Genomic DNA, 17,930 nt, shown 5'->3' on the forward strand with positions numbered 1-17,930 from the left:
GAAGGCGATAAATTGAAGTCACAATCCGAGCCCATGGTCCAGCCCGCATGCTACAATTTTTCGAAAAATTGATGCCCCATTGACACCATTTAATTCCTTAACAACTTTGACCCAAAGCAAATTTTCATTAGTAAAGCATCTCAACCTCTATTTTTGTAAAAGATCAAAATTAAAAGCAATCAAACTGCCAAAAGCAAGACCTCCACAAGTTCCATCTACAAGTTCTATCTTTTAAAAGATTGTTATGTTTTCTTTCAGCCGATAGCATATATAAAAATTCTAAACTTAAAGTCAATTAGTTTGCTTGTTTACAAAACCTTATATATGTTGGCTCTGAACTATGTGCTATTATCTGCTTCGTGTTGAGCTACATGCCAAGTCCAACAATACATCCATTCAAAAAATACAGTGGTTTATTTATGTCAGTATTTATGATATGTTTGTTACCTTTCATCGTTAGGAATTTCAATATGATCATATTTGTCGTAGAAGGTAACGATAGGAGAAATTAGTCGACGTAGTTTGATGGAGTCTTTTCAAATGAAGCTTTGTGGTTTTATTTTCTTTTTGTGATAAGTCATGATACAAAAACGCACTAAACCAACCATTATGTTTAATCATCATGACCACCTTAAGATAAGATATTTTCAATTAATTATATTTATAGTATTTTTACAAGTAGAGATGCGTTCGGCACGGAACGAGAGCGTTTTGGAACTTTTACTTTCTGGCGTATGATAAAACCCTATATTTTGAAAAAAACTCCCCAAATACAAATGTAAAAGCTAGTTCACGTATTGGCTACAGGCTACATACTACTAGCCATCCGTTACGCTACCTATTACGTTCTACCAGTTAGTTTAACGTTTAACCAGCACGCCCTAACTTATATACTCAGTTAACTCAAGTTTAACTAGACGGTGTTGTTAATATAAGTTCGAACCTATATCGGTAGATCCATGTATTAAATATGGATAAGAACTATATGTTCGTGAGATACAAAAATGACCTAAAGAGAGTTTATTTTATTATTAGCCATGTAAATTGGCTTTATTTTATTATTAGCCATTTATAAAGTACATTTTAATCTAAAGAATTTGTGAGATACAAAAATTTTAAAAATATATATGAAAGATATTAAACAAGGGAAAACATTATATCTACTTTTTCTTTTTCTTTTGGAACAGCAAAAGTAAATAAATAAATAAATAAATAAAATTGTGTCTAGTTCATCGTTACACATTGTGTTTTTTTTACTTTTTTTTTTTTTTTTTTTTTTTTGGGTTTAGGTCATTTTTGGTCACTTAACTTTTGGTTTTATGCTCATTTGGTCACTAAACTCTCTTTAAGTTATAAAAGGTCATCAAACTTTTGACTTTGTACTCATTTAATCACTTAACTTTTGTTTTGGTCACTTATCTTTTTGATTTGTACTCATTTAGTCACCTAACTTTAAAAATTATGCTCATTTAATCACTAAACTTTTGAAAAAATTTAAAAGTTTAGTAATTAAATAAGCACACAATTTTAAAAGTTAGGTGACTAAATGTGACCAAACCAAAAGTTAAGTGATTAAATGAACACAAAGCCAAAAGTTTGATAACTTTTTAAAACTTAAAAAGAGTTGAGTGACCAAATGAACACAAAACCAAAAGTTAAGTGACCAAAAATGATGTAAACTCTTTTTTTTTTCTTTCAAACTTAAAAGGTTTTAAAAAGTATAACCGCGTGCACACACACACAAACACACACACACACACACACATATATATATATATATATATATATATATATATATATATATATATATATATATATATATATATATATATATATATATTGGTTCTCAAAGAACTAATTTTTTTTTAAGTTATATAACTTATTGTTTATCAAAAAATTAAAAATAAAATATCTAAATTTTTTTTTACTTACAGTTAATAGGAGACCAATGAAACATTTTGATTCAAATGTACATTATATATATTTATGATTTTTTTAATATATATATATATATATATATATATATATATATATATATATATATATATATATATATATATAACTGTAAGTAAAATAAAAAAAAATAAATAACAAATAAAATACAAGGTACTTAATCGAGAAGCATCAAGTCGTAGTTATTAATTATTATTACAAAATCGATTCTGGTTCATCTTTAACATTGAGAAATAAAAGTAGAGTTTAAAAGATACTTTCAAATATTTAGACACCCAATATATAGGCACAATATTGTTTAATGATATATAATATTGTAAAAGAAAACCTGCTAGATTAGGTAATAATAACTAATATATAATGATTAAAAAGTAGCAAATTTAATTTTGGTTAGGACTTTGTCAAAAATCAACATGGCATAAATACAAAAAAATTGAAAACGACACTTTTTTGTATTCACATTTTAGTGAAGACAACAAATCGATTTCTCCTTCTAACTTTATCACATACGTACATTATATTAATTTTTAATGTTGGGAAAAATAAAATTCTTAAAAATCACCACCTAATTTATACTACGGAGACCGATACAAATAAATTTATGCTACCAACAAATGTATATATTTTTATCTACACCAAATATTTTAAAAAAATATATGTTTTCAATAATCAATTTGAAATGCCTAATATGGTGGATTTGTCAGCTAACTGATAAGATGTTGAAAAAAAATTCAAGATGCATGATTCTACCAAAGGTTGTTGAGAGAAAAAAAAAAATTGAGGAACACTTGAACAAACGTTAGAACAAGGTAATAAGTTGCATAATAAGTTAAGCTCAAGAATCAAGTTAACTCAATAATAATAAGTTAGAATTGCTAGATAGCTTGTTGCAGAATTATAAAGGAAACATAAATGACAATAAGTTATATCTAGTAGACACCAAGCATATTCATAACAAGAATTGCAGTCAAACACAAGTTAATAAATGTGAACAGCTTAAGGTGAAGAGGAATTCGGTTTATCAGAAGATAATAGATAGAGATGAAAGATCTTTGTATTGCAATGATAGTTTAGAAAGATCGTAAAGGTGTATAAATTACATGAAACTTGATACTCTATTTATAAAGTCCCAAAAAGTTACATATTGAAATAAACAACTTTTAAACTACTGACTTCACTGACCATCAAAGGTTCACTGGATAATACAAAAGTGTCTACGCTAAGTCAGTAGTAAAACAAAACTGATCTTCATCCAATCTTCATTTCCGCGGTAGCCATTATGTTTGCAGTTCACTATGGTTGCGGTTCAACAAATCCTATTCAATTGCAGTAGACAACTTCTACTACGATATCAACTCTTGAGATCTGCAAAACCAAGCGGTATGGCCCTTCCGGTCGTAGTTAGTGCAGTACATTTCACGGCAGGGGCCGTTATGATTGAAGGAACACTTGGTGCACTTGGGTAGGTTTCTATCATATGTTTTGGCTGGTACAGGGGTAGCAGGAGTAGTGGCAGCATGGACAACTACCGCTAGTTGGTTCTATGAAGAGGATTGGGTTGATTTGCCCTTCTTCCGGTCCCACCGTTTCCTCTTGTTGTCGGATGTCTTGATTGGTGCAGTGGCAACCGTTGTTGTCGTTGATGTAGTGGAAGGAGCTTCATGATCAATCAACCTTTGGGCTAATTCCTTGGCACTGTCAAATGTCGTAGGGCGTGATGCTAAAACGTTCCCTCGATATGGGGGTACTAAACCCCATATGTATCATTCAATTTTCTTTCCTTCAGTGGGGATCATGTTATGACACAGAGTTACCAGGCCGCAGAACCTGTACGTATAAGCCACTATGTCAGTCCCCTTCATCTTGAGGTTCTAAAGTTCCTCCTCGAGTTTCTGAATCTCACCCCTAGGGCAGTACTCCCTTATCAGAAGGTCTTTCAATGTGTCCCAGCCCATGGCATTGGATATTACCAAGGAGAGTGATTTGACATGGCCATTCCACCATGTCAAGGCCCTTTCGGTGAAGGTGCAAGTTGTGAACTTTATCTTCCTCTCTTCGAGGCACGAGCACATCTCGAAGATGGCTTTAGTCCTTTCGATCCATTGGGACAACGTAATGATCCCTCCAGTCCCATTGAAGTATGTGGGTTTGCATCTCATGAAATCCTTACAGGTACACCCGTGCATACGTGAGTGGATTTCACCATGCCTAGAGTAGGTGCCCATTCCGGCTCCACTAGCATCATCAGAATTTATTTGGGCCATAGATGCGGTCGCAGCTGCAGTTATAGTTGTCTGAAACATCACCGCATCGAGCTATGGAGGAGGGGTGGTGGAGGTGGAGTTTGACGGGCGGGTGGGTTTCTAGTTAGACTCTTGCGAGGAGGCATCTTATACTGAAAATTTATAAAGATGATGACAATAGTGAGAAACAATTGTAAGTATGATGAGAGTGTTTCATGGACTAAATCACCATAGAGTAATTGTCAGATAGAGTCATAACACAGAGTAGGGAAACATAAGAGTATATTCTTTTCCAATAGATTAGATAACTGTCAATACTACTGGTATTACTGATGTAAATAAGTTCGGGAAAAACGGACTAAATGTAGGCCTTACATCAAACCATATGAGGGAAAATGATTGATAGTTTAGTAGACTACATAGTGTACTGAAAGATAAGAGTATTTTAAAGACAAGTGTTTCATAAAATGCAGATACGAAAGGTTATTCCTTAGTTAAGAGAAAATTTGTGCTAGACATCCTTTAACGGCGATGGGAAATCCTCGGGCGAACCCTAAGGTCTTCCATCTGATGGACCACTTCTTGGAGGTGTCGCTCATAATCCCTCTGGCGAAATTGAACTTCTATGACTTTAGCTTGTGAGGCAGCTAATTGTTGCTGCAACATCTCATTAGTCCTTCTGGTCCTCTCTATCGGTTCTTCGAGGTGGCGAATGCGGACCGTCTTGACACCAGTGTTGGCATCAATCTCCACTATTCGGCTGATAGCTGGTCGACCTTGCTCCACGTTCCGAGAAATTCTACGAACTATGATGGGAAGGGCTCGATTAGCCAAGCCACCCTTGCTTATGTTGTAGAAGCTTCGGTCCTCGTTGTAGGGTAAGGGTTGACCTTGTTCGTCACTCCAGCAACTCAAGCTTATTGCCCACAAGGGTGTGGGACCCTGAAATGTTGGTCGGGGGTTGTTAATTGGGGCTTAACCTACTGGGGGTAGGTTGTTGACTTTGGGCTCGGAGTCAAATCCATCTGAGAAGCATTCTGCATGATGATCATCCAAAGGGATTTGATGCTCATCATCAGACTCTGCTTCAAGCCATCCGACATTGCCATGGGGTGGAAAGTACGGGTCGCCATGGTGATGGATCCAGCCATGAAATCTACACGAGAAAAGGGGTATAAGAATCTTATATAAATAGACATACTACTTAAGATAATTATTAGATGATCTCTGTTAGTTATGTCAATACTTGTGTAGTGTATACTAGTTATACGAAATTGAAGTAGGATAGTCCTTCGAATAAGTGGTCCTAACTCCAAATCCACAACCAAACAAGGATAGTATATGATGCAAAGATCACAGATTCTGAGTCTATAACACTTGAATTTCATATAACCTTAACATATCCACTTAACGACTATTGACCTACTTGATAGAGACCTTTTTAGTTCTCACATAGGTAATCTATAGTAATGCAGACTACTCCTATAGTATTCTTGTTCTAATGTTATTGTAGTAGTGTTGGTATGTTTTTAGACTTATTGTAACACCACAACCACTCTTAGGCACATACTAGTCACTCCTAAGAAAAAGTATCTGGCTACATCCACCCAGATTTGACTATATGTCTCTAAGCCAAATTGTGTTGTTCAAAAATCTTAATACTTTTGTTCTGTACTAGTATGATACTGACCCTTTGTATGAATGGATGTATATATATACTTAGTTAAATATTTTATTATTTAAAAGTATATATTCTTGGTCAGAGTGTTTTAATCCCGATGTGTTTATAGTTCCTATATATTTTATGGGTTGATATACTTGATTCAATATAAACAATGCTCGAATACCAATCTGTCACACCCCAAATCCGAGAACAATGGAATACGTTCTGGGGTGGAGGATGCCATGTACAATATCATAACAATGCATAATAGTAAAGAGAAGCAATAACATCCATTGTATTAATATAATAATTGTAATACAAGCGTGGTCTGTACAATTTGTTAGACACCAAAAGTACAATCAAAATGAAATATGAGTCTTGTATGTGCTCCATCTTCTCAAAAGCTACATCTATACTTGTCTACTGATGACCTGAGAATACAAGTTATTTTGAAAACGAGTATTAGCATAAAGCTGGTGAATTCATAAGTATTTAGTGTCATTACTTGTATAGAAGTGTTTACAATCATGTAATATAATATCTGTTATCAAGGTTTGAAAATAGTATGATCCCTAGAAAATCCTATATTTTCTAGCAAAGGTAGCCTTCTACCAAGACTCAGTTATTTGTATGTTTGATCCTTTGAAAATGTAAAAGTTTCCCAGTGAAACTATCAGTTGGAAATCATAGTTTTTAATTTCATTCATATAAAGTAATTAGGAAAATAATGTTTTACCCCAGCAATGTCACTTCTGGATGAATGTAATAAAGATGCAAACTCAGTAGTAGTATTAAATGTACAATACACCTCGGGGAGTCTGTTTTATCTTTAATTCTTAATGTGTCAATTAAAGGTCTGAATGTGAACTCGTATGTAAACATGCTGATTAACGATCGAATAACAGATGACCCTCCAGGTCACACGTAGTATGGTGACATTTTGTCACCCCTAGGCCTAGTCGGCTCGGATTGTAGCTAGTAGTCGGGATGTGGGAGTGTCTGTCATAATGCCCGCTCTCCTTCCAGGATACTCTGGTTACACGGTGATCGCACAGTGAAGTGTCGTATCCAGAAGTAGTATATCTCATTCTATTTTAGTATATTCTCTTGTATTAGAGTATAACGTACTTCTTGGTATAATGTATTAAGTGTTCTCTTGTATAGTATATAGTGTTCTCTTCGCATAGTATTTCGCATGTATAGATTCATAAATGTACTAACTATAGTAAGTGTCATGGTAATAGTAATAATGAGCGGTAATCCTTAACTATACCTATTAAAGTTAAATAGAAATGTTAGTTGGCTGCCTTTGATGCACAAAGGTATTGAATTGAAGTGAAGACTTTTATATCCAGCACAAATATATATATATATATATATATATATATATATATATATATATATATATATATATAACTAAGAATTCAACGACAGTCGGACAGATAACAATGTACCCTGAGTCCACAATGAGTTATCAGTCCTAAGTCCTTCAAGTCTTACTTATATAAATATATTGGTGTAGATATGGTTTGCGGAAAACCAAGGAGTTTAAAAGATTTTCGAAATAGGTTTATAACAATTTAACATGAAAAATGAGTGTGATAATCATTAAAAGCAGTTTTGTTGGTAAAGCAGTTAAAAGTATAGAAAACCCTTTTTAGTTGCAAGTTATAAATCACATGTGATTGATACTATAACTTGATTGGTTCAACTTGTATTCCCCCCCCCCCCCCCCCCACCCATAAAAGCATTTAAAACATTTAAAAGGTTGATTAAGGGGTGTGAACTCACCTGTAGTGAGGGGAGTGGATAGAAGTGTCAAGTAGGATGGTAGTGTCAAGTAGTATGGTCTCACTATGGAGTTTACACCTCAAATGATCACCCTATATTTTGTTAAGGTTGAGGGACCATTTCCTCCATGAGTTTATGACCGTAAACTCATGGTAATGGTCTGCTTGAGTGTTTCAAGGTATCACTCTTCACAAAGAAGTGTCCTACGGTTGAATTAAAGGCTTAGGAAGTGGTTAGGGCTCGAAATGGCACACTTTTTGGAGTATACGGTCCTTGGACTACCTTTGAGAGTTTATGGTCGTAAACCCATCAGTTTATGGCTGTAAACCCATGAGTTTATGGCCATAAACTCATGGTTACTCCAACCATTTCGTGTTTTGGTGTTTCTAGTTCATGCATGCAAGGTTCTAGCCTCTTATCCAAGCATTAGGAGGTGTTATGGGCATCAAAACAACCTTTGTGGGTGTTTATGATTTTGCAAGATCCCCAAACCATAAACTCATTTTCTTGGGGGTTTTTGGTGTTTAGTCCTTGGATTATCAAGTATACTAAGCAAACAACAATTTAGGAGGAGTATACTTACTTATACGAAGCTTGTAAGAGTGTCTAGGACCCAAGAACACTAGTGTGTGTTCTTGGTGTTCTTGGTGTTTTGAAGAATGCTTGAAGATCTATGTAAAAATAGAAAATCCATGGATAAAATGATGTATAAACACTATATTTAGTGTTGTATGAATGAATGTGGGAAAGAAAACTTACACTTTTGGCGGATTTGGAAGAATAGTCTTATGATAGTTGAGAGAAAAAGCCTTGTGTTCTTGAGGTGGGAAGTGGGAGATGAGAGAAAAAGGGTCTAAACTCATGCTATATGCATGAGTCCTTGGGGAAAAGATGTTTACGGATGAAACACCAATTGTTTAGCTGTAAACTCCAAGTTAAGGTGTTGGTTGTTTTGTTTGTTACACCTCACTAATAAAGACACTTCCTTTTATATAATTGTTTGACGAAAAATAAAATAAAATAAATAAAACACCAAACGGACTTAAATCCGGCAAAAAATGTACTGAAATGCTTTTGAAAAATATTTGAAGTGTTTGACTGTGGAAATTATACAAATGGAAATTTCGGGGTTGTTACACTCGCTATCCTTGCTAGTATCTGAAACACATAACACTACAGCTATAAGCATAAATGCTTAGTGAGTTCCCTAAAATACCACATACAACACATATTCCTTTACATGACATAACTCTGTGGTATCTTCCGATCCAAGTGTCTCAGGGGACTTCCGTCCCGAATCTCGGTAGACCTTCCGGTGCTACATGTATCGACGTTCCGGTCCATAACCTCCTGACCTTCTGGTTCATGTCATCTTGACCTTCTGGTCCATATCATCTTGACCTTCCGTTCCTTATCATACATAACATACATAACACATACATATCACATAAAAAACATATAGCACATACATATCATAGCATATAAGACCTTTCGGTAACACATAGGTTCCCTTCTTGGTACAATATAGTGAGAAGACTTACCTCAATAAAGTCAGATAACTCTCGTGCTCAACGTCCTGACCTAGCCTCCTCCTATCATTCAAATAACATTCCCGATCAATATCCTCTCACAGTCTCATCTCTAAAGATTGGGTAGAAGGCCATTCTACCTCTCCCTGAACTCTCTCGAATCAGTCTTGACCAAAACCCTAAGGTCAACGAAAGTCAACGGTCAAACTTTGACCGGACTCGTCGAGTGCACATGGCCGACTCGGCGAGTCCATGTGGGTCCTTTAGATCCTTATAGCCTCACTTGGATCGTCGAGTCATCCTTCTACTCGACGGGTTCCACCTGTGACGAATCGCGGGGCAACCCCGACTCGACTCGTCGAGTCCACTTATGAACTCGGTGAGTTGCTTCCATGTTCATACAAAAATGAACTTTTAAGGTCATATCTGTTTTTCTACTCAATAGATCTGAACTTCCCAAGCATGATAATTACGTAAAGGTTGAATCTTGGTACACATGCAACACACCCAAAGCTTTGTTTGTTGAATTGACCTCTAAAATGGCCTCCAAGGCTCATAACTCAAAAGGTATGGCATAAAGTTGAGTAGTTAGGACTCTCTGGGCCTCCTAAGGTCTAGATCTATGAACCATTTTTCCTAGATTCTAGTTTCAAAAAAAATGAGACGTAAAGAAACCCTAGATTCCACTAGAATTATCATAAACATGAGAATGGCACAGATTGTTACCTCCAATAGCTTCCTCTGATCAAATTAGAGTGGATCTAAGCTCCTCAACCCACTTAGCTTTTTCTACCTCCTTCCTTCTTGCTAAAACACACAAGAAATGGTGAACAATGGCTCTTCTCTTACTCTCTCAAGGCTCACATATGTTATGGTGCTCTCTAGGATAAAGGTAGCCGCAACTAAGGGCCATAAGGTCCTTTAAAGAGGGTACAAGTCGGGGGATTTAGGGTTACAACTCACAGCGCGGACTCTTCGAGTCCACCCCATCTGACTCATCGAGTCCGTTTATTAATTTAGTCAATAGATCGTGATCCTACTCGACGAGTCTAAGCACCAATTCGTCGAGTCCCTCTCTCTAACCCAAAAATAATTAACAACATAGAATACCTGGGAATCTGGATGTTACAGCTGCTCTAAACTCTCTGTTACTTTGAGTTGTTGCCGGGGAGTCTTCTAAATGATTAGCCGACATAAGTTCTTCTTTTTCAATGAGTTTGGAGTGATGAGATGTTGATTTTGTTAGAGATTGGTATGCAGATTGATGAGATTGACGAGGAGACTATTGTGATGATCTTGGGGGTGAAGCCTGAGCAGTAGGTGGTTTGTTGTGCTCTTCAGTAGGAGGAGGTTGGATTCTTGGCGGTGTTTGATGTTGATGAACCGAAGGTGTCTTTGAGTGTGAAGGATCTTGTTCTTGATGAAATCTTAGAGTGTTTTCTCTTCCCTATTTTGAGGATGCTTGCTGTCGTTGCTCCTCAAACCATTGCTTAAGCCCATCTATCTTTTCAAAAGTTTCATTGAACTAGGATTTCAATTTTTACAAAGATGTTGGGGATCTCCTTGTTGAATAGTAGTTGATAAATCTTATTTGTGAGATGGAGAATTTCATCAACACTCGAGTTGGCAGTGAGTGATCGACGTAAACCATTGATGGTGGTTTGTAAAATGACATGGCCAGATTTGTAAGTAGTGTGGCTCTCCTCTATAATTTGTTTGGAGTGAGTCACTTGTTTGTCAAGGGATTAATTTAGTTCATTTTTCAGTTCAATGACCTCCTTGGCGAGCTTTTCAGCCGTAGACAAGAACTCCTCGTGATCTTTGCTTCTACGGTTGTCAAGATCCCCGATTTGCATTTTGATTCTCAAAATGATTCATTGAGTATTCATCCTTTTTATGGATTTTAAAATTTCCACACACTCAACAAGGAACTACAGATGGGTTTTGAGAATAACATCAATCCTATGGTGTTCATGCAAACCTTATTGCTTGAATCTAGTTTTTCTACTTTGAACATGCAATAAAATTCTAAGACTTACAAAACCCTAGATCTAGCATACAAGTAGTCAAATTAACATATAAACTAGGGTTTAGATCTTACCTTGATTGTTATGTAGCAATAACAATTTTAATCCTTCTTGTGATTGGCTTTGGAGAGCTTAGTGCCTCAAATGTTGCACCTCTAATGGAGTCACAAACACCATAAGCAATAAGGATGAAGAAAGAGAAGAGAGGAGGCACCAAAAACGTCCAGAAACCCTAGAGTAAATTTTGTCCATGTTTTTGGGGCTTAGGGGTCCTTTAAATAGGTAGGCTATTAGGGTTATCTAACAAGGAAATCCTAATTTGACTGCTTAATCCCTAAGCAGCCCATGGACTCCTTTTGGAACATCCCATGGATGAAAATCATATGGGCTTCCCATAGATTTCGTCCAACCTATATTCCAAGGTGATCCATAGCCCAATTGCAATTATCTTATAATTACACTTCCAGTCCCTTAAGTTTAATTAATATCTTTTAGCCACAAAATTTTTTCTTTATTAATTCTTGACTAATATTAATTAGATAATATGACTTCTCCTTTAATTATTATTCTTATAATATATTAATAAATCATAACTAATCCTTTCTCTCCTTAATTCTTCCTACAAGTGGCTATGGTGAAGGCAACCCAAAAGGACCATGCTCATAATCGGGTCAAATACATACCAAAATAGTTATGGACTTAGACACTAATCTAACAGTCTCCCACTTGGATATGTCTAATAACTATTATGCATAACTTCAAAACTTGATCAACAATTGTGGCTTTTAAAAGTTGTTGTCAACTATGATCTTATCAAATACGCGTGTCCTTTAGATAAGGGATCATATATTACTCCATTCTTCAAAATATCATATAGACACAAGACATGGATTTAAATCATTCTCTCTGTCTATGTATTGTTTCCCGACATCCGATTTATAACGACTGACAAAAAACTACAATTGAACACATCAACTTAGTCCTAGCTTGGCCAAGCGCTTAGGGTGTCATCACTAAATCATCGAGGTGCCCACATATATCGCTTTTATTCCATTTTGAGTAAAAGGAATGGATAAACTTCGACTCAACTGCTTGCTTGCTCTTACTCATCAAATCACACACAACAATATGTTTTATAACAAGTTACTGGTGCATTTACATATTATCAATGTGCAACCGAATTGTAATTACAACTCACACGTCTCGGTTTCAAGAATATATAATATTATCGTCTCACAATTACTAGTGATAAATCCATGAAGTGATTCAAGTGAGCGTGGGTTTAATCCAATACTCTAATCTTATTAAAGCACTCATGAACTTTGCAGGAAAGTTGTGCTATGCCTAAACACTTTAGACAATCTACCGAAAGATTCATGATAGTCTTGCTTCATACCTACTTCCAACGTATGATTAACTGTGGAGGTTAGAATAACCTTGTTATTCTGGAAGTCAAAAGATGGAAAGTGAAACACAATAATAATACTTAATCCTATATGGCCTAAAAACTTTTGAGTGTAAATAAAACACCTCTTATTTAGTCACCATATTGATTACTCATTATTTATTGTTTGATGTTTCGGATAATCAACTAATTACTTGAATTATGACAACATCTATCCCATGCCCCAAGCATGCACACTTTGTTCACCTATGGTTCATATTTTGTGAAATAGATCAATTGAAAACATTTCCAATGATGCCCATTTCACAATTCCTTATCCTTATTATTAGTGTAAGAATACAAAATTCTTGCCACTATTAAAATATGTTAGATTATAACATTTTATGCAATTATCCTTTCTTGAAGTCACAACACAAAAGTCACAAAGACTCCACTAATGAAATCCCAATGTACTCTATGAGATATTGTTATAAAACAATTCTATAAATGTGATGTTTCTCACTCAAAGTACATTCCTTTGAACATCTTTTTTTGCATAAAATTTTCTAATCTAGTCATAAAATTCTTAATATCCAACTCCCAATATGGAAACCTTTCCGTATTTTCCATATGACAACTCATTTTAAATAGAATCTTATCTATTCATTATAATGTCGATATGCTCCATCATGTACTATAATTCCAATCACTCACAAGCGACCAATCCTCAGCGAACTTTGTATCGTCCTTTGATAGTTATTTAATTATTTTAGTTAAAACTGATTCTAGTCCCTTCTCCCTCTAAATTCACTAGGCATATGATAAAAATTTAGAATGATTAAATATTACAGCATATGCAATCGATCCTATACCCAAAGCGTATTAGACACGATGCATAACGTTTCACATAAACGCATATGATACTTTATCATCCTTCTACCATAATATTTTATTTGCCATGTTCTCACAATTCGAACTATGAAGAGGGATTCCATAATCATATTTGAAATTTAAGAATGCGCTATGTATCCTTCACTAAATTTATTTAAATTTCTCAATCTAAGCTTTAGATTTTTAAACGAGGTATAATATTCTCTTCCTTAATTATAGCAAAATAACTTTTCCACTCTTGCGACTTTGCAAAGTATAACTCTTATTTTCTATAATTAATAGTGCTAACTTGTAATACTTACCATAATAATCATGCTCCCACTAACATGATGATTATTTCCTTATTGGCATAACACTTATGCTCCCACTAGCTTTGATATGAATTGAGAAAACACTTGAACTTCCACAAAACAATGCTTATTGAATTCCTTAAGTTCATATTTCTAATACCTGATGCTTTGATAAGCCTTTATCTAAGCTTCTTAAACTTTTACACCTTTGCCTTAGAAAAGCTCACACGTGTGTATAAAGAAATTCAGAGCTTATGCTACTAAGTTTAAAATGTTCAGACTCATTGCCAAATCTTACAATTCGAAACTGTGAAAAGGGATGCCGTAATCATAATCGAATTTGAGAATATAATTTTCACAATCAGTATCTTCTTAAAATCTCTCTTAGTGAAAGCACTTCCTCACAACCATTTTCATGAAGGAAGGAAACCTTATGACACTTCGATTTTATGGTTTATGTGTTCCTATCCATGTAAATTTGCCATAACCACAATCAAAAGACAAGGTTTGTGGCATATCCAACTCATATGGATTGAGCTTTTTTAATTTTGATTTCTTGCCTTATGGCAGCACGAATGCCAACCATGTTTTCCAAGTTGTCATGAAGCTCACCCTTATCAATCAGTGTACTCTCCATTGACCAAGATGCTTTGCCTTTATGCAATCCAATTGAGAACTCATAGAAGTCATATGTATAGATAACTTAAACTACAATGGTCCAGAAAACCATACTGTATCAACGCGATAGGTTTTAAACCTCAAGTCGCATGCTAGTAAGGATCAACCACGTTTATTCTTGATTTGTTCTTGAAACCTTTCAAGACCATTAAGACTCCCACTGACTCCTTGACATATAAGGTTTTCTTTTTATCAAGTTTAAGACTTCACATAATTGGTTCTAGTTGGTCTTTGTCTTATCCAAGACATCACAACTTACCAATTTCAAATGTGCAAGAATAAGAAAACTTTTTCCAAAATCCACATTTGATAAGTGTTACAAACCTACATAAGACTTGTCACTCAGTTCACAATCTTGGGGTATATCTCTAAGACTCAATATTGGAACAAAGTATGATTGACTTCTTGATTTAACTATTTCCACAATTCTCGATTCCTCTACTTACACATACAAATGCACTAAGACTCACTTAGATGATCAATTGAGAAATGGTTCTTAATCATTAAGACTTATCATAGACCACAATAAAAGTTACTCTCCCTTCTTCTTAGAATGGAGAAACTTTTATCTTTCTACCTACTTGATTCTTCTTATTCGTTCTACTATTCACCGAAACTCCTTCAATTAACTCAAAATTACACTTAGTCTTATAAGTATAATCACATTTACTAAACTTTCATAAATCATGACGAACATTTTATCAATCTTTCTGGTGGACTTGATCAGCACATAACCAAGTGTACCTGATCCTCTAGTCCTTCACTTGACTCTTTGTCAAGGAATCAGTCTAATTTCCAAATATGAAAGTTTTTCATTCATCAAACAGTACAGGTTGCATGATTCCAAGTTTCTATCTAACTAAAACTTGGGGAATGATAATCTCTCCGTATTTGGCGAATTCTCGACATTTCCACAAATAACATAATTAAGAATCAAATCCAATTCAACATTGCTAAAATTAGAAATACACAAACATCCATTTTCACACATGCCATTGCAAGGATAAATAAATAAGATAAAACTCAAAATTTATTTTATTGCAGAAAACCTTGTCCTTACAATGCAATTCAAATGAGAACTATCCTATTACATATTTCTAAGCAATCTATTCTAAATCTAATGTAGTAGCTCAAAAATTCGATCTTTGAATCCATGCAATCGAAATCCATTTCTTCTTGATCAGATTCAACACACTTCTTCCTTAAGCTTCCTTTCTTTTCTCCGATCCTGCAAAAAACATCAAAATGTAATCATATCACATCATGTATTAAGAATCAAAGAATAGGAACTTATAGAATTAGTTAATAGATTTTACCTGAAGTAGACCCATACGTCTTGACTCTCATATCTCTTAGATCTCTCAGGTAAGAGGGCAGTTTCTTCTCCAACTCCCCTTCTCTTGGCAATAAAAGCAAATGGACTCCTTTGGCACTACACATGGGACAATCTCATACTTAGTCTTTTTTGGACTTCCAATGTTGCCAGTGTCCATTGAAGTTTTGGAGTTTGATTCACCAGATAAATTTGCTTGACCAGCACTCCAAATCCTTGTTGATTCAACAGTTATAAGCAAATATGTGAGATCAATGAGGGTCACGTCGTGTTCCATCATATATTACTCTCTTACGAACTCACTATATGATTCAGGAAGCGACTGAAGAACCCAGTCAATAACTAACTCACCTGAAATCTCGACACCCACCATCCTTAACCTGTCAATGTGCGACTTCATCTCTAAGACGTGTGCACACACATACTTTTCATCTTCGTGCTTACTTGCCAATTAGGCTTGAGTGATGTTGAACATTTCAAGCCTTTGATCTTGTTGGTCAAGGAGAACAATTGGAGGAGGTGGAGGAAGTGAAGCATGATCTCTTGTTCCTCGATTGTGTCGTGGAACATCATCTTCAAAGGATTTAGGAAGACCATAGTTGTTTGACATCTACAAAACGGGAGAAAATTCAAATTAGTTGATTGATTCCTTAATAAAACACCCAAATGAGATATTAAGGTTAGGATCCAACACGATACTCTACAACCTATAAAAGGGATGCCGTAATCTAGTTGTAGAATATTTGAAGGTAGGTAAATGATGATTTACCAATTTCCACCATGAAAAACGAAAAGAAGTTTAAGTTTTAAATGAATTGATTATGCCTTTCAATTTTACCACTGGCATGTTTAGTCTCGATTATGCCTTTCAAGTTTACCACTGGGATGTCGAGCATCACAAACAAGGTGTGAATAACCATGCGAATCAACATAGTGACTCAATGCTACTATCACCTAACCAATGTGCTGGTTAGACACACATACTTCATTGATCTATGATAAACATCGAGTCACCCTTCACTACCAATGTCAACTGCAAATTAGTGTGCCGGTTAACCACGCACGTTCCACAAACGTTTGGTAAGGGTACAAAGTGTAATTCCATGGATTAGCATACAATTTCACATTTTACCTAAAGTAACTATGATTTGGGAATTTGTAAAAGCATTTAGTTACTTTGTACTTCATTATACTTGTAATGGAAGGTTTCGTCCTATCTTACACATTCGGCTAATGATCCTCCACTAGTCAAGAGTGTGGTGGGTAAGAGTGGATACCAATTTAATCGCCATTTTATAGGCAATTTCCTTAAACACCCATTATAGATCAGCTTCGTGAATGAGGCCTACTAATGGTAAAACTGACTATTTACTCATATATATATATATATATATATATATATATAATATTATACTTTTAATGATATATATTGTATAGGTTGTATTTTATACTTTTAAAATACTAGGTGGTCTAATTTAATAAATTACACTTTTAATTTAGTTAAATGTAAACCAAAACGTTATGGAATTTTTAACTTTCTTTTAATTATACATTTAATTAACTTAATAAAACCATAACGTTGTAATTTGAACTTTTTAAAAACACTAAGGTTTTATAATTTAATATTTCAAAATTAACTTTTAATTAAATTTTAAATTCCAAAACTTTAGGGCAAGTTTTGAACTTTTCAAAACTTAGGGTTTAGAATTTCAATATTTCAAAATTAAACATTCAATTAAAATTTAAATTCCAAAAACTTAACACAAGTTTTGAAACCATTTTTCAAAACATTAAGGTTTAACTATTTAAATTTCAAAAACAAAAACTTTTAAGTTCAAATTTAAACTATGAAACCTAAAAGGGTGTAAATTGAAACTTTTCAAACTTAGTAGGTCAAATATTTGTCCAATAATAATCCTATATTATCCATATTTAACCAAATCCATCAATTTTGATAAGGATAAACATTCCAAACATGAAAAATCGATTTTAGGCAACAAAAAGGAGTTTTTGTAATTTTCCTTAACAAAATCTGCTCAAAAAATCGAAAAACCCTACAGCTGACTCGTAAATTCGTCGAGTTCATGACCAACTCATCGAGTTCGTATAGAACTCGTCGAGTTCCTGCTCCAGACACCAAAAACTTTT

Source organism: Lactuca saligna, chromosome 4, assembly GCF_052625555.1.
Source record: "Lactuca saligna cultivar CGN05327 chromosome 4, ASM5262555v1, whole genome shotgun sequence".
NCBI classification, from domain to species: domain Eukaryota; kingdom Viridiplantae; phylum Streptophyta; class Magnoliopsida; order Asterales; family Asteraceae; genus Lactuca; species Lactuca saligna.